This window comes from Aplidium turbinatum, chromosome 2 (assembly GCF_918807975.1).
Source record: "Aplidium turbinatum chromosome 2, kaAplTurb1.1, whole genome shotgun sequence".
Classification (NCBI taxonomy): domain Eukaryota; kingdom Metazoa; phylum Chordata; class Ascidiacea; order Aplousobranchia; family Polyclinidae; genus Aplidium; species Aplidium turbinatum.
Window position 1 is genome coordinate 50,283,782 of NC_137473.1, and position 17,889 is coordinate 50,301,670.

Sequence of the window (17,889 nt, forward strand, 5' to 3'; positions counted from 1 at the left end):
GTTACACATTGAAAAAACATCATCCAAGTGAGATACCTCTGATGTTTTACATGAATTGACGAAACACGGAAAACAGCCATTCCAGCTCTCTGTACAACAAGTGTTGCAACAAAACAAGATCACAGATATATTTCTTCTAGTTTTAACTTCAAACACCAGACGGAACCTACACTTTTACAAAAAAAAATTGAATCTGTCATGTGGTGAAATTCTTTTTTTAGTAACATTTTGGACATAAAATTACTTCGGATCCGGATCTCCAAAACCAAAACTAGGATCCTAAAACCTTGGATCCGTAGTTCCGTGCACCTCTGTAGTCAGCCCAACTAGACCATGGTGCCACTCCTAGTGTTTTTCCACTAGATCTAGTGTTTTTGGGTTGCATCTAGTGCTTTTTTTTGCTATCTAGTGTTTTTTAGCGATTTAGGGAGCGTTCAAATATTACGTAACACTGTTTTTCCGAATTTTTGACCCCCCTCCCCCATGTAACGCCAACGTAACGTTTTCGTCAACCCCCCCCCCCCCTCCCCCACGTGACGCTTTTCCAATACAAAGCCCGTTTTGCCAGTTTATATCAAAATTATGACGTGGAAACACCTGCTGATAAAATATCATGGTTTGTATGCACCTAAAGCTTACGTTTGAGAGATGAAATTTTAGCTATATTCTTTTTTTGGAATTAAAACGTTATGTACCTACTGAAAACGTTTAGTAGCCTACAGCAAGCGGATGGAAAATTTGCATTGGTGTAGGCCTATGTGTGGTAATTGTGCCATCATGCCGACAACAATCGAAAGCGAATGTTGCCAGGAGAATGACTCTGTTAGCCAAAACTGTTTCAAAGTCTTGTTGTTTTCTCGCTTTGCTATTCGATCCAAACGCCCGATCGTAGCCTACTCACAGACCTGTACCTAGGTCGATCGAGTTTTGTGGGTACTGCATTGACAGTGGCTTTCACATATCTTGAAAAATCAGACAGAAGGAACAGCTTCAGGAATGAGCAGGTGTCTGGACTTGGTGCCTTGTAGCTCTGCCTGTAGATCACGTTGGTAATCGTTGGCTAGAAAATGATTGCTGCACACACGGCAGTGCTTGTTTACAGGTGGGTCTTTGAGTTTCATCGCCGAGATCCATTTCTTCAGCTTGTCGTCATTATTCAGAGGTAAACGATGAAAGGATACCCCTTTGACGATTCCCCGGTTAGTGCAACCGGGAGCCATACAAGAAGCCACCATTTTAAGGGCGTAAAAACTCTCTTAGCACAAAATTGTTCGCTGTTTCGGTAGCCTACGCGATTTGTTCCTTGTGTTTGCACGCAAAACAGTAGACCTTGGATGCGGCGTTGCCAGCCAATCACGTTATCAAAAATTTTGACCAATCAGAATCATTCAAATCAAAAAAGGTTTTTTAATTAATGGTAACACAAAAAAAAAAAATTGTTGAAAAACGTTTTATTTCAAAAAGATCTACAAATACAAAAGCCATGTATTTTCGTTGCAGTGCACCTTTAAGTTTAAAGCATAAAGACCAAAAACAGTCTTTAATGAATTTATTAACAATTAACGTAATGTAGTTCAATGGCTGCTGAAGTCAATGAGACATCTGTGGTCGATCAAAGTTGTCACTTTCATTGCAAAGCAAACATACGGTAGCCTACTGCTTTCTTGCCGACTTGTGTGAAAAGGCGCTTGAGCATATTTGTTAAATTCGCGACACTCCTTTTCAACTTTACGTTTCTTAGCAAAATCCATAGGAAAATATTTAGTGTAAATTCAAAATCTAATTCTAACTGAAAACAAATAAGCTAAAAACACAAAGAACTAAATTTTAACCAACAATCACTATTATTTGTATACCTTCCCGGTTTAGTCATTACACCAACCAGCCAAATTTCACTTTGATCTATTTTTCCGGCTTGAGACTGAAGAGATTCTTACAAGATACAAAGAAATAGAATGGAAGGCCCGTTTATGACAGAACATAACATGTTCGTCACTTGACTAAAAACAGAAAACAAATAATCAAAGAACTAAAAAATAACCAACAGTCACTATTATTTGACGTAGTAACCAAGTAGTGGTGGATTGCGGCAGAGTGTGGCCGCGGGCCACATTTATGTAAAGACCGGAAACTGTCTGCGGGCCGCTCAAAATCCCGGGCCGGATCCGGCCCGCGGGCCGTATGTTGCCCGTCCCTGACTTAGAACCTGTATGGAATTAGCCTACAGTATCGTAGTTGATACTTGATGGAGATTTTGTTGGTTGGATATGATTTCAGCTTAATTTAGTATCCAAACGACGATACCAGCCAGCACAAATAAACTACCGTACCGTACTCGTAAGCGTTACGTAACGTTTTGCTTGAACCCCTCCCCCCCGATGTGACGCTAACGTAACGCTTTTCATAAACCCCCCCTCCCCCTCGATAGCGTTACGTAATATTTGAACGGTCCCTTAGCACTATGTTGGTGTGCATAAGTTTGGACACTTGGACAGTGTTCAAAGTAGCCCCACCTGTATGGAACCACCTATTTTTTGTTTGGCTGCATCAATGTGTTTGTAGTGCTTTTCAAAGTGGACAGCGAGTTTTTTGTCTGGTTACACGCAATGATGACCAAATTTGAGATATTTAGCATAAATACTTTAAAACATGCACACAAATAACTGTGAAAAGTGTTCAAAGTAGGTAGCGTAGCCTACCTTATGGTAGGCTTACATTTCGTCGGCTTAGGCTACATTTCATGAGTGTGGAGTTCTTAGACTACACAACCGTACCTCAGAGATTGTGAGTAATATTGCGTTTTTGACAATATATTTGCAAAGGCCAAATTTGGGGAAAATTTTGTTCACCCCCCATTGATTTTTCAAAATTTTCACAGGGGGCCACGGTGTAAAAGAGGTTGGGTACCCCTGATCTAAGAAGATGTAAAAATTGTTTAAACGTAAAAATCCACTGGCATTTTACTTGCTTATACTAAACATGTCCTCTTTTTGGGTGATGAAAATATGGTAGGCCTAGGTTAAGTAGCCATTACAACACATCAGCATTGAAATTACCGTACCTTACCATTTTTGTTTCTTGAGTATGAATTTCTCTCACGATATTTCGTTTGTCTCTCACGGGTTTGGAAATGTTATGTTTTAATTGTTTTGCTCGCTTTGCCTTTATAGAACTATCTCCCACAAGCATGCACCACGTGACATCATGTGACGTTTACAAAATAAGTGCCTTTACGTCAGTAAAAACTGAAAAGTCATGCTGTCAGGAAGTCAACGTTCCACAAAAACGAAGCAGATTGAAAGTTTTTACCCACTCTACGACGTCTCTTGTCAGCTGACTTAATTATCTTATGATTATTTCATAGAAAAAATATCCTACGTACGCAGACCAGTTATTTTGATGATTGAAACAAAATTCTATCACAAAAAGCAATGTCATTGGACATTTTATCACATGAACAATTAAAAACAGTTTTTAGCAGGGAGTCGAACCGTTTGATTTTTCCGGTTCGGGTTCAAAGATTGTTTCAAAATTTGGTTCAGTTCCAGTTTGGGTTCGAAGAAACTTAAAACCGGTTTTATAAGTTCCGGTTCGGGTCCGATAAAATTAGGCCTAAGCCTACTTGTTCCCGACAATTTTCACCAAATCAAACGTCATATAAAAACCGTTCAAGTCTACTGAATATTACGTCATGGAAATTCCTAAAGCATGTGCCAAAATTGCACCATCGTTCATAAGACCTGTTTGGACCTGTTTGGGCCTGTTTAAACAGGAAATATTACATCAGCTTAAACACCTGTTGGAATGACTTCATAATTGTCTTTCATTTATTGCGTCACAGTTACTTTCTACGTGAATTTGAGATATTGATATCTATTCTGGTCATTCGTAAAATGATTGTTTGAAAGTTGGCCGCACATTTAACTGTTGGCTTAGTGCTTGCTAGCTGGACAAAAGTTCCGTCTTTTATCCAAGTAATCTGTTGTGTAGTGACAGTTTAAGTGGTGTACGCGTTGCACCCCCTCGTTTTTGGTAGCCGTGGGCTAATTTTTACAGAAATACACTGTTTGAAAAGAAGTTCAAGTGTGTGTTTCTTCGGTCATTATATGCAGACGAAAGGATCCGGGAACTTTAAGTTACAATTTTCCCACGAAGAAATTATGGTTTACCGCTGTGACCATAAAAAAATAAAAGACGAAGTTGTTGGTTGGTAGGCTACAAAAGCAAAGAAATAATAAAAGAAGATCTTGTTGGTTGGTAGTCTAAAGAAGCAAAGAAAATTAAAGACATTTCTTCTCGGTAGGCAACTGAAGAACTTTAAGCTAAAAAGTAAAGACATTTCTTCTCAGTTTGGTACAGAAGAAAAAATAACTTTGACATTCATTGGCAAGAAAGAAGATTAAAAGCAATCCATCTGTGCTTGAAGATTCAAGTGGAAGAATCCAAGCAAGTTTTGTGGACGTTTGGACTTCACATACTCGTACAGCTACGGTATCGTGCATTTAAATTCTTTTTTGTATTTTTTACGGTCTTTGCAGTTAAGTTTTTTATAACTACTGTAATTTTGTGTGTTTGTGTAACTTAATTTTTTAATTGTTAAATTTAGCCCTAACATTTAATATGTCTACACTCGGTGGTGACAGGGACTCGACCGCCGTCGACTCGACTGAGTTTAAGCCTGATGATGTTCTTTGCGGTCGGGCAGGCCATTCTGGGGAGGGACCCATTAACGATGAGGCTAAGTCAGTTCGAGAGGCCCGGCATCTTAGACGGGATATTTTGACTCAAATTGGGAAACTTTCTGTAGCCCTAGGTTCTTTGAGTGATAAGCAGGAACTGTTAATTTTTAGATCTAAGTTATCTACTTTAGAAGAGGAATTACGGCATTTCCATGCTCTTTTGAGTAAAATTGTTAACTCTGCAATCTTGGCAGAACTTCGTGATAGGGTAGATCCCGAATTTAACTCGTTAAAAAATAACTTCGAACAAAAAGAAAGTGAGTTCTCAGATAGGTTGGATGCTGACATACATCCTGAGGATAGCGCCTCAAATGTAAGCACTAGGATGTCTGAGAGCTCGTCACGGATAGTTGCACAAATTAACCTACAGTTAAGACGAGAGGAGCTCCAGATCCAAGCTGAGGCCGAAGCAAGAGCTGCTGAGGCCATCGCAAGAGCTGAAGCCAGGGATATCTATAACTACGGGATTGGAAACTCTATCCAGTGCTATACATCAGTAGGGTCATCACATTACTACGATTACAGAGAGATTAACAAAACAAAATACCGACTAAAAGATACACAAAATTTGATTTTACAATAATAATACAAAATGTACACTCACATTAAAACTTAATTGATTATAAAAGTACATTTACGCTGCTAGAAAAAAAAACGATGAATCCAAAAAATGAATGAATGCAACGAGTCCAAAAACCGCCTACTGTTGTTCTTTAGCATTTTGCGTGCTGCAAATCGGATCAGAAGTAAACGAGGAGTGTTCAGCAATCAGTGAAATATGCTGTTGTATCATCAACTTGTTCACAGACCAATCTAGTACGAAACTAATCCCTTTACGATGTCATCAGAACTAAAACCAATAGTCATTCTGGAAATTTTTTAAGCAGCAAACAATATACAACATGACTGCACTAATGGAATACAAACAAATAAACAAACCAGGCAAGCGTAGACCTTACAATTTACAGCAGGTGAATTGATTGTTACACTTTAGGTTGTTCGTTTAGCCTAATACTTGCTGCCCTTTGAGGTCAATTTATGTGATTACTTATCACAGCAGCGCACAAAGAAAAGTGACCCTACTGGTGTATAAAATGGTTTTCAGTTCCACAGAGTTTCCAATCCCGTAGTTATAGATATCCCTGGCTGAAGCCATACGAGCTGAGGCTGCCGCACGAGCAGAGGCTGCCGCAAGAGCTGAGGCCATACGAGCTGAGGCCATACGAGCTGAGGCCATACGAGCTGAGGCTGCCGCGAGAGCTGAGGCCGACGCGAGAGCTGCTGAGGCCGAAGCGAGAGCTGCTGAGGCCGCCGCGAGAGCCGAAGCTAGAGCTGCTGAGTTCGCACTCAAAGACGCTCAGTTGAGGGCCGAACAACGTAAAGAGGTAGTTTTAGCTGAATATCGTTCTGAGTTGGGCTCCCGGCGTAGCTCTAGGAAGGGCTCTTCTAGGCATTCCAGAAGTGAACATCAATCACAGTTTAATTTACCTAACCTTTTTCACACGCCTGTTCAATCCGTAAGTGGACCTGTACAATCCACATGTTTTCCAGCTGTTTCAGGAGGTCTCGGGGCCGCGGCTAAGGATCTTCCGAAGGCTGTAGAGCCAAGGTCTGCAAATTACAACCGAACTCCTCCCCCAGAGCGTACAGGTCACGGGGCCGCCATTAGCAGTAATGCTTTGCCCCCTTCACAGTTTTCAGCGCCGCTAGTTTTTGATCGCCCAGCTACACGTAATTTGGGTGGTTGTGAGAGGCGTATCGTGTCTCCTGATTTTAACGTATGTGAGGATCGTGATCGGGCTGTGCATGTGACTGAGCCCACTCAGCCCATTAAGGGATATAGCTTGTCTTCTCCCGCTAAATCGAGTTCTCAACAGCAGGATTGCTTTTTTGAATACCAAAATAGTAGGACGTTCTTCGATAAGGCGGCCTTGATTGGTTACGATGGTAATAATATGCCATTTGTCTTCTTTAAAAATCGTGTTATGGCCTTGATGGCAGCTTCGCCCTTTAAGGGAACTCGTTTGACTTTGTTGCAAGCAGCTTGTGTTAGAACAGCTGCACAAACGATTGCTAATTTGGTTTCTGACACTCCTGGCTTGTCAGAGGAAGACAGGATAGAAATGTCGTTAGCTCGCTTGTCCCAACGTTTTGGGGTTCGTGGAGGTCTTTTCGCAGAACCAGAAATTAGAAAGTATCGCTATGGTAGCAAATTGACTTCTATCTCTTCCAGTGATTTGAAAGAGTTTAAAGATGAATTGTCGCAGTGTTTGCTTTACGCGAAAGCTTATGGTCAGCGTGATAAATTAGAAGGACGTTTTGTTTTGGATTTGGCTAAGCGACTCCCGTTTGACGCTAAGCAGCGTTATCTTGACTTTTTAGGTGATCAGTATGGTAGCACTGAGGAACCCACCTTTCAGAGTTTGTTTGATTTTGTAGTACGGGAGGAAACGCGCAAGTCGACTGATTTTAGCATTATGCTAATGGGCGATTCTGGTGAGTCGCAGCATTTTAAAAAGTTTGGCAAAGGAAAATTGCCTTCATGTCCGGTTAGGCAGACGTCGGTAAAGCCCCATGATAATGTGATTTCAGGGAGTTCGCAGTACTCGACTGCTGTTGGCGCACCGCGCGGCGGTGTGGCCAGACATAGTGACATACCGGCGTGTTTTTGTTGTTCGTCACGTGGTCAAGTTGAATATCATTTTTTGTCTAATTGTAAAGAATTTTTGCGCTTGACACCTAAAGATCGGAGAGATGTCATTGTGAAAGCTGGCAAATGCTTGAATTGTTTGCGCCAGCATATGGTTAGAGACTGTAATCATGCAAATAACTGTCGTAAGTGTGGACCTACCAACGATAGGAAACACTATTTTCTTCTGCATGATTTTTATGTGACGTCACGTGATTCTCTGGATTCGGTTGGGAAAGATGATGCTGGTGCCAGAGTTCCTGTGCGTAATGTTAAGATTGGAAATGTTAAAGCAGCCTTTAACCGCGTTACTGCTGCTCGTGTTTTGAATCCAATGACTGGCAAATCGAAGTTGGTGTATTGTCAGCATGATCCTGGTTCGCAGTTGACCTTTGTTTCGAGTGACTTGGTGTGCGAACTTGGTCTTAAACCGTATGATAAAGCGTCGTTTAAAATGGATACTCTGGCTGGTCAGAAACCTACTTGTGCTGAACTTGTTAAACTCAACATTCAGTCGTTAGAGACGAATGAACTGTTTTGTGATATAACTTCGGTGGTTAACCCAGCTTGGGCTGACGATGTTAAGACTTTACCACATAAGCAGGATTTAAGTAGTTTCCGTCATTTTCATGACGTGAATATGTTTCATTTGAATGATTGTAGTACTGTAGATGTACTGATTGGCAATGACAACGCTTATTTGATGTGGGCAAAAGAAGAACGTGTTGGTGAAAATCGCAGTGAACCGCATGCTTTACTCACTCCTCTCGGTTGGTTGGCTTGTGGTGGTAAGTCACCCTTAGTTGAAAGCGTTGCTAAAGTGTGCAGAGTGCAGACGTCTTCAGAGTCGGATGTCATCTCTGGCTTTCAGCGTAAAATTGAGTCTCGTGATATGGAAATAGCAGACCTGAATAAAGTCATTCAGGATTTGACTTTGCAAAATGAAACCTGTGAATTGTCTCGCAATGATATTTTGGCTAGAGAACTTGTCGAACCGAATATTGAGTTGAAAGATGGTCGATTTGAGATACCTGTTCCGTTGAAGGAAGATATTGATCTACCTAACAATTTTGTGTTGGCGTCAGATAGAGCTGCTGCTTTAAGAAAGAAAGCTTTAAAACAACCTGAACTTCGTGATTTCCTTACTGACACCATGAAAGATCTTAAATCTAATGGCTATATTGAGCGCGCGGGTGAAGCAGGAAATGTCAAGGGATTTGAATGGTATTTACCATACTTTGTGACGTCACAATTAAAAAAGCGCATTGTTTACGATGGCAAGTCTGAATTTCGAGGAACTTGTGTTAATGATGTAATGTTTTCGGGTCCTGACTTGTTAAACCCTCTGGTAGATGTCTTGGCTAGATTTCGGCTTGGTAGATTTGGTCTCATGGCTGATGTGACTAAATGCTTCTTTCAAATAAAGTTACCGGAGTCGCAAAGGGATTTGTTTCGTATATTGTGGTTTGAAGATGATGACCTTGAAAATGGTAGGATGGTACCATTTCGTTTTTGTGTACACCCTTGGGGAATAAAGAGTAGCCCGTATATCGCTTGCTTGGCTATAAAGAAAATGATCGAGCAGAATCCCAGCAGTGCTGGTGAATTGACTCTCTGCAATATTGCAAATAATATGTACATGGATGATTTTATATTTTCGGCTGATAGCTTAGAGGAAGCTCAGCAAATCACTCATGAATCAATTGCTTTGTTTGATAGCCGTGGGTTTAAACTTGTTAAGTGGAGTGCTAACAAGGAGTCTATGATTGTCTTGTCAAATTTGGATAATGAGATGCTTTCACCTTTGATTCGTGACATTGACTTTCAGACTGAAAATATGACTTTGCCATCAGCGAAGACATTGGGTTGTGTGTGGCAAACCGAGTCTGACGAGATGCGTATCGCATGTTCCTTAAAGCCCTTAGCTAAACACACGCGCCGAAGTATGCTCAGTCAGCTTGGACAAAATTTTGATCCGCTAGGCTTTGGAGCGCCATTTTTTCTAAAAGCACGCCTTATACTTCAGCAATTGGCGATAGACAAGTTTGATTGGGACACCGAGGTCCCTGATAGCTTTGTTAAAGAGTGGGAGTCGTGGCTTCGCTCTTTGGACCTGCTTAAGGATTTTTCGTTACCGAGATGGTATTTTGCAAACTCTGGTGTGTGCAGTCCTGATGATATTGTTTCATATCAATTGCATGGGTTTAGTGATGCTTCGAATCAAGCTTTCTCTTCTGTTGTTTACTTACGTAGACTGGTTAACGGAGTTCCGAGTGTGTCTTTCGTTCTGGGTAAATCTACCATTGTTGTAAAAAATCAGTTTTCTTGGCCGATAGCTAGGAAAGAGCTTGTTGCCGCTTTAAATACAGCAAGACTCGTGAAGCAGGTCTACGAGGCATTGAAGATGCCCGACTGCAGTAAGTATTTTTGGTGTGATTCTCGGACTGTGTTGCAGTGGGTTAAGAACCCTGATTTACGTTTGAATAAGTTTATTACGCGTCGAGTTGAGCATATTTTATTGTTGTCTGGAGCCCAGGATTGGCGTTTTTGCCCTACCGATATGAACCCAGCTGATGTTGGCACAAGGCCAAATCTTATTACAAAGAAAGAGTTTCGAGAGTTGTGGTTAAATGGTTCTAGTCTTCTCTATCAGTGTGAAGAAATTCCATCTGTAGAAAACCCCACTCCAGTACCTGTCCATAGCCTATATCTTCGTGACGAAGAGGGGTCGCTTGACGTTGGACAGGGTGGCCTTCACAGATTGATCGAGGCCGCACCTTCTTTGTATGTTATGAAAAAGAGAATTGCTTATTTGGTTGCTTTTGTTGAATTTTTGTGCTGTAAAACGAAAAAGCGTAGCTTTATGAAGCCAAAACTGGACGCCTCTTATCTTGATAGAGCCTTAGACTTAACTGTGAAGTTTGTTCAGAAAAGCGTGTATGGCGATGTGTTACATTTAATGACCAAACGATCGCCGGATGCACTTGAGGAAGTGATAAAGCGGGGTAGTGTTGGCGCTTCGCAACGTGAGAAGGAACGCTTGAAAGGATTGCGTTCACTTAAAAAGTACAGACCTTGTGTAGATGATGCTGGTGTAATCCGCATTGAAGGGCGCTTAAGTAATTCTCCCGAGATTTCTCTAGAAGCAAAGCATCCGATTGTTTTGCCTTCGAAGCACCCCTTCACTAGGCTTGTTGTACTGTCGCATCATAATCGAAATGCGCACTGTGGAGTACAGCACACTTTGTTGTCTACGCGACAGAAGTTTTGGATCGCTAATGGTAATGCTTCCGTGAAGAGGTATCTTAATGATTGTGGTGTATGTGCGATTGAGAAAGCTCGGCCTATAAGGCAGCTCATGTCTGATTTACCTTTGTCTCGCACAACTGCCCATAGGAAACCCTTTTTTGATTGCGGCTTGGACTATCTTGGACCATTGACCTTTGTTGAAGGTAGGAGTCACAAAAAAGCTTGGGGACTCTTATTCACATGTATGGCATCTCGCGCTATTCATGTTGAGCTGGTTACGTCATTGTTGCTGAGTGATTTTTTACTTGCCTTTACAAGGTTTACAGATTTACGTGGGCAGGTTAATGCTATCTATTCCGATAATGGAAGTACCTTTCAGGCAGCATCTAAGAAGTTACCCGAGTTGATAGAATCAGCTGAATTTCACAACGCCCTGAGACAGAGAGAGATAAACTGGGAATTTATACCTCCGTATGCTCCGGCGCAAGGTGGCGCCTGGGAGGCAATGGTTAAACAATTTAAAATTGCATTTTTTCACATTTTGGACTCTTCAATACGTAAGCCCAGTTTTATTGAACTGCTTACGTACACAGGTAGTGCCGTTCGGATCGTGAACGAACGCCCTTTGGTACCTTTGAGTGACGACCCTAGGGATTTTACTGTCATCACCCCTGCCTCACTTTTGACCCCATACTTAGACCCATACTGTGCTGTTGGGCAACCACATGATCGTGACCAATTAAGAAGGGATTATCGGTTCAATTTGTCACTTTCTCAGCAGTTTTGGAATAAATGGATCGATTTTTACTTGCCAGGTCTTCAGGGCCGGAAAAAATGGCTAAAAATGGCCGAGAATTTGGAGCCTGGTCAACTTGTAGTGGTAGGTTCTCTCCAAGACATTGGTAAACGTGGGAAGTATCAACTTGGGAGGGTGCATGAGGTAGTTCCACAAATTAGGAAAGGGAAGCCTGTGGTTCGTAGAGCCAAAGTTGCCGTCTGCAACTATGATGAGAGTACGGGGAAAGTGAAAGTAGACTACGTGTTGAGGGATATTTCGTGCCTCGCCCCCGTAAAGAACACCTAAGTGTTAGGGTTTGAGCCTGGTTTTGTCTGCGGTGGCCGACCCTTGTCTGAGCCCGGAACAGTCGGTTATTAGCGCAACCATTGTATATAGCGTCATTTAGCGTGTACCTATGGTACCAATTTCATGTATCGTCGTGTTTATTCTTATTGCTGTTCATTCTTTGCATGCCCTTTGTATTTGCGTATTAACTTAAACGTGAGTGATTCAAACAATTTGTGTATCATGTGTTTTTATTCATTGGCTCACAATTGTCGTCATTTCTTTTTAGTTATGCCATGTCAGACTGTCATAACTAGGGGCCGCTATGTTCCCGACAATTTTCACCAAATCAAACGTCATATAAAAACCGTTCAAGTCTACTGAATATTACGTCATGGAAATTCCTAAAGCATGTGCCAAAATTGCACCATCGTTCATAAGACCTGTTTGGGCCTGTTTAAACAGGAAATATTACATCAGCTTAAACACCTGTTGGAATGACTTCATAATTGTCTTTCATTTATTGCGTCACAGTTACTTTCTACGTGAATTTGAGATATTGATATCTATTCTGGTCATTCGTAAAATGATTGTTTGAAAGTTGGCCGCACATTTAACTGTTGGCTTAGTGCTTGCTAGCTGGACAAAAGTTCCGTCTTTTATCCAAGTAATCTGTTGTGTAGTGACAGTTTAAGTGGTGTACGCGTTGCACCCCCTCGTTTTTGGTAGCCGTGGGCTAATTTTTACAGAAATACACTGTTTGAAAAGAAGTTCAAGTGTGTGTTTCTTCGGTCATTATATGCAGACGAAAGGATCCGGGAACTTTAAGTTACAATTTTCCCACGAAGAAATTATGGTTTACCGCTGTGACCACTACTATTGCCCAACTACTAACTAGCCCAATTGGGCGTGAAAACCGCAAGGTTGGCAACACTGCAGTGTTAAGATTCTTAACACTGCTTTGCTCAATTAACTTGCCTTTGTTGTTTGTTGCACAACTATATTGTCTATGATGTCACAGAACAGAAGTTGCTTACCTCAAAAAATTCCTCTCCAAAGCATCGATGATAGTGGATCGTGTGTTACGGAATAGGCTACAATTCATCCGTACAATGTGGCCTCCAAGATAACAACATGCTACGTACAACTTCACTTACCACAATGCGAACAATGACGTCATGCTGGAGTGAACCGCTTTTTTCAACCGGTTCGGGTTCGGTTAGGGTTTAAGCTAACTCAAATTTTCGGTTCAGTTCCGGTTAAGGTTCAGACAAAATCGCACCAAAACCGGTTCGGGTTCGGTTCGACTCCCTGCTTACCACAATGCGAACAATGACGTAATGCTGGAGCGAGCCGCTTTTTTCAACCGGTTCGGGTTCGGTTCGGGTTTAAGCTAACTCAAATTTTCGGTTCAGTTCCGGTTAAGGTTCAGACAAAATCGCACCAAAACCGGTTTACAAAAATCCGGTTCGGGTTCGGTTCGACTCCCTGGTTTTTAGATCACAAATGCAAAATGCATTTGGCTTTCTGAGTAGGCTACGCCAAATCAATTTTAGCGTGCTCGCTTCGGCTAATTATTTATTTCTCTCCCAGCTACAGTTGGCTACGGTAGGTTAGCCTAGCAGCCTGATACTATTGTGCACAGATGTCCAATTCTGCAGTAAAATGTTGTAGGCTATGGTGTGCAATATGCCTAAGCAAACATCACGCGTTTTGCCCAAGACAAAGGGGGCCCGTAGTGAAAGGGGAGCCCGGAATGACTCTTCGTACCCCTAGTGAAAATTTCTCTCAGAGGCCCTGTGCATAACTGCATAGATCGTTTCATACTAAAGTTAGTGAGATAGATTGATTGATTGAATGTGGGAATCTTTATCCTGGGACTGGGAAAGTTTCTTTGAGAGCTTATTCCTGGCAGTTTCGTATAGGCTAATTGCAGTGATGTACGCGCATGCAAAAAATATTGACGCCGTCAGCGTAAACGCAAACGTTTGAAAAACCATACGCCGTATGCGTCAACGCAACTTGTAAGAAAAGTTGGTGGCGTCAGCGCATACACTAGCGTAAACGTATTTTGTTTTCTAGGTGCCAAACATTCACACGGTATAAACCACTCGAAACAAACAAGTTTTATTTTGAATTTCCACGAAGAAACACAAGCATCTGAAAGTGTTCATTTGACATTTTGCTGTGTTTTGCTTCCAATATGTCTTTGCCCATTGAAAACATTCTTTCAACTGCAGCGCTGGAAGGTATTGGCGTGTTGTAGCGAAAAAATGACATCAAAAAGTATGCGTTGACGCTATGTGCTAGAAAACTGCGAAAACTTTACGGCGTAGCCTCAAGCGACAACTATCCAAAAAAATGTGGCCGTAAGCGTTAGCGTAAACAAAAAGTCTAAGCCGCAAGTCTGCGGCGTATACGTACATCTCTGGCTAATTGTAGAGGCTTTGAATTACTGACGCAGGCTCGACCACTGAGATATAGCCTACTGTGTGAAGTTTGCACTTGTTAAAGTGTTGTTGTTTGTGAATTATTCCATCCACTAGGCGCAGCTGAATGGTGAGGAGTCTTCAAATGCGTTGCTCAAGCGCACACCTCGAGAGCTAAACCAGTATCACTGCTTGATCTTGCCATTTTTTCAGGCACAAGTCGGGCGCTGTAACAACAAAGCTATTGGGGCGAAGGGTATGGGAAGGGGATGAAATTGATAGCCTACTAGCACCAACAAAGCCAAAATCCAACCCCAAGATTAAATACAAAAGGTGTTGCGACAGTGCCAAATTTTGGACTGATTATCCTGTTTCAGTATCAAGCACGTCAGAGGTGGGCAGTAGCGCGCAACTTTTTTGGTAAAAGTAGCGGTAGCGACGCTACTTTTTAGTTGGAGTAGCGGCGCTATTTTTTCTCCAAAGTAGCGGGAGAGGCGCTACTTTTTTTCAGTCGCACTCGCGCTACCCCCTACTTTTTAAATTAAATTGAAAAAAATGCTTGTATTTTGGCAATACTGACGTGGTCAAGCAGCTCTATAATCGGTTTGGTTGCAAAGTTTCGGTTTTTTCTAGCTGACGTCAACTTCTTCGGCGAACATCTCCGTGTGATGAAGCCTATCTGCCAGGCTTTAGACATTCTCCAGGGCGAGTCCAAGGCGTATTACAGAGTCTTGCTTCCAACCATCACAATTTGCGCAAAGAAGTTGACCGAGATCAGTGATCTTGTGACCTGTGAGGAGTTGAAAGTGAAAGTCCTTGAAGGGGTGAAGAAACGATAAGTGCTTTAACGACATAAAATGCGTTATGGCATCATGTCTTCATCCCTCCTTCAAGACGTCGTGGCTACAATTTCTGCACTACGTTTCCACGGATGATGCTGACGCACTGCGAGAAAAAGTTAAGACAGATGTAATTCGACTGTTGCGGGAGACATCAAGTCAGGTTGATACCGAGAAGAGTGACACCAACACCAGTCATGACTCCGAGGAAGAATTTTTTGGTGTAGGGCGCCATCCCGTGAAACGTCAGTGCAGAAGGAAGCAGCAATTATGGACGCCTTTTTTTCGGAAAGAGCAAGTTCTTGAGCTTTTCGAATACCGAGTTAAAACATCTGTTCATTAAATACAACACCCCCATTCCTTCCAGTGCTGCGGTGGAGAGACCTTTCTCTGTTGGAAAAGATGTGCTTAAGCGAAAGCTGGCAGGGTTAGTGACTCTCATTTTGAAATGGTTGTGTTTTTGAAAGATGCATAACAATAAATTTCCGTTAGAATGTGTTTTCTATAACGACGTTAAAATGACAGCGTAAACGAATGATAACATTCGTTTTCAAGGTCATTTTTGCGTCACTATAGGGACTTGAGTGTTTCCCAGTGTCACTTTAGACAAAAGTAGCGGTAGCGCGCGCTACTTTGGCCCGAGTAGCGGTAGCGCACTACTTTTGTAAATTGGTAGCGGGTAGCGCGCGCTATTTTGGCCCAAGTAGCGGTAGCGCGCTACTTTAAAAGTAGCGAGTGCCCACCTCTGAAGCACGTTATGAAGTTAGCATTTTGTCGCTTCTACCTTTTTCTAGACCTCTGCTATGTTTGGCGTATATTATTATTATTTATATGCATCAGACACAAAGTCAGAATTCAAACTTTTAACAATCATCACACAAAATATCAGATTAGGTGTTGTGTGTGACGCGAACACAACAGGTACGGTAATTGCGCCGGTGACGTCACGATTTTCCTAATCCACCCGGCAGGACTGAGCAACTGTTAAAGCACGCCAACTTGAAGAAATCACGCGGTTTCCAATGACTGCTTCGCAGCAATGAAGTTTATATCGTTTTTCTGTCAAGAAATAACACAACATAATAAAACAGTAGTCACAATTCAGCAAGCACAACAGTCGAACTGATAAACGTACCAAATTTGTTGACTAACAGTTCTCAATCCACTGTAGGCTACGGTACACAAGTTCCACAGGTTGGCCAATGACGCACTGAATAAATAAATTTGCGATGTTACCTTTCACAATTATTACGTAGGCTACCGTACAACCATAATGCTAGGCCAATAATCATTAGAAAACAAAGAAACGTGGCAATTCACTTGGCCTAGTTAAGATCGGTTTACGAATATTTATTGCCAAGAGGCTGACAAGTTATTAGTCGATAATTCAGTAGTGAACATGAATCCACAATTCACGATACAAATCAATCGATCATACAATTCAGAAATAATAAACGTACCGGTAGTATGACCGGATCAGTAATGCCAAATGATGCATTTGCACGCGAAGGATTCTATTGTGATTGACTCTGTGAAGTAGGCTATTAGCCTAACAACAATTTACGCACACCAGAGATACGTTACGCAGTGCTTCCACTTCTGACAATTGATAAATCTTCTTCAGTTTCCTTTTTTGTCCTGAAAAATCCCTTTTTTCTAAGTTGGAAATCCTACAAAATTTCATTCAAAGGCGAGGTTATTTTTGACGTTATTTAAGTTAAAAAAGGTGCTAATACAACTTTAAAGTTATTATAATTTCAGTTAAAGCTATTTTAATCTTGATTTTTTTGCAGTAGCACCGGTATGTCGAAGCAACGTTGTTTTATCGGAACAGTAGGCTGCACAAAAACAGCCTGTTTTTTTTTTCGCTGAGACTTTTCGGCCATTTGTCCGAAATGACTTGAAAAAACTCGGTCAATATTATTTATTTCGGTCATTTTTAGTCGTTTTTGGTCATATACACTCAATGTACTATATATTTTTTCGGACATTTTGACCGAATTGACTATATTCATTTCGGACATTTTGCTAAAAAATCGGTCAATGACCGATAAATGAGCGAAAAAAACCCTGAAAGCAGCACATATTTTACAATAACATGGTTTACTTCCTTTGTTCACTGTCCAGCCAAAAACTGCTTGTCAGTTAATCGGTTAGCTGGGGTATTTACCACCTGGAGTCCTGGACATCATTTACCAATTACCACTCTCATCTTTTCTACCCAGACTCCAAACCTATCCCTAACACCGAAAATGTATAGGTGGTAAATGTCCAGTAGCCTAATCAATTATCCATCCATTAACAAATTTATTTTGCGTTTAGTTCAGTTTTCCTTGATGCGCTAACTTAACACCATAGGCTAGGCTATCTTTTTTCTCCTTGTCAGTAATGCCTTCACAATCATCTGAGACTGATGAAAAACTTCAGGATACTAGGCCTATTCATGATCTACTGACTTAGTCTGACTGTGTAGTGTGTACTGTACACTATGTTGTATACACATACACAGCCTAGCTAGCTCTATTATTATGACACCACAATAGGTTAGCATAGGCTATAGGCTAACTAACTTTTCTAAACCGGAAGGATACCACTAGCCTAAGCTTATCATACCTAACTGTAGGCTATGTTGAAGCTCAGTGAACTTTCTCATTGCTACTCAAGTTCAATTTTAAATCAACGGATTAGCTAATTTTAACTAAAAGAATTGAGAACTAACTCACTGCACTCACGTCTAATTCCCAAAATAGCGAGAATAGAAATCAAGCGACAGAAAGGTGAGAATGGGGAAGAAAGGGGCTGGGGGGTTCCGGATGGCGAGTGACGACGGAAACCAGCTGATCATCGTTATTCTAGTTGTTTTTAGAACTTGAAAAGGAAT